This window comes from Crotalus tigris, unplaced genomic scaffold (assembly GCF_016545835.1).
Source record: "Crotalus tigris isolate CLP2741 ecotype Arizona unplaced genomic scaffold, ASM1654583v1 scf7180000018431.187111, whole genome shotgun sequence".
Classification (NCBI taxonomy): Eukaryota; Metazoa; Chordata; class Lepidosauria; order Squamata; family Viperidae; genus Crotalus; species Crotalus tigris.
Window position 1 is genome coordinate 22,257 of NW_024096998.1, and position 856 is coordinate 23,112.

Genomic DNA, 856 nt, shown 5'->3' on the forward strand with positions numbered 1-856 from the left:
GTAGTCATCAGCTCTTCTCTTGCAGAACTGTTGTGAGTCTTCCATTGCTTTCCCAGAAGTCCCAGGCTATGGTCTTCCTTTGACACTTTATGGAAGTGTCTTTGAAAGTAGAATGGAAAGAGTATTGATACTTTGAACTTTGGTGGTGAAGATTCCTGAGCATACCATGGATAACCAATAAAATAAAGAAATGGATCACAAAAGAAATTAATGCAGAGCTCATATTCAAAATACCAGTTGTCAAGTTCAATTTATTGTATTTTGCACATATTATGTAAAGACCTAGTTCTCTTGAGAAGTCTATAATGCAATGAAAGATAAAAAGGAAGAAAAAAAGAGTGGGTTGATGGGTTCAGTTACAACAGTAATGAGTACAATCTTAGAAGATTTGAAGAACTGGGGCCAGGTCACCCTGGAAAAAAATTATGTGCTTGCTAAGAATTGATATTAACAGCACATAAACACTATAACAAGATTAATATGCCTCAGATGAGAACAAAATCTGAATCCAGAGGTATAGTAGGATACTGAGAGGGGAGGGTTGATGTGAAACATTATCTCCAAAAATTGGAATTGTTATATATTTGAAAGTTTCCTAGCGAAACTCTGGAGTGTATGTAATTTTTTCAATGACAGCAACGTGGCTATAGTGTTCAAAAAGGTACTTTATCTGAAAATTGTTTGGGAAGTAAGACTGAGCCCTTGGTAAAGAATGATATTTCATACCATGACAGTGATTGGCAACAAATCATAGAGTACTTTATGACCAAGTGAGCAATGCCAATGAGTCCTGTTGTTGGAATAGGATGTGATTCGTAACAATTCATAATTCATATGCTCTGTTCATTCATAGAAC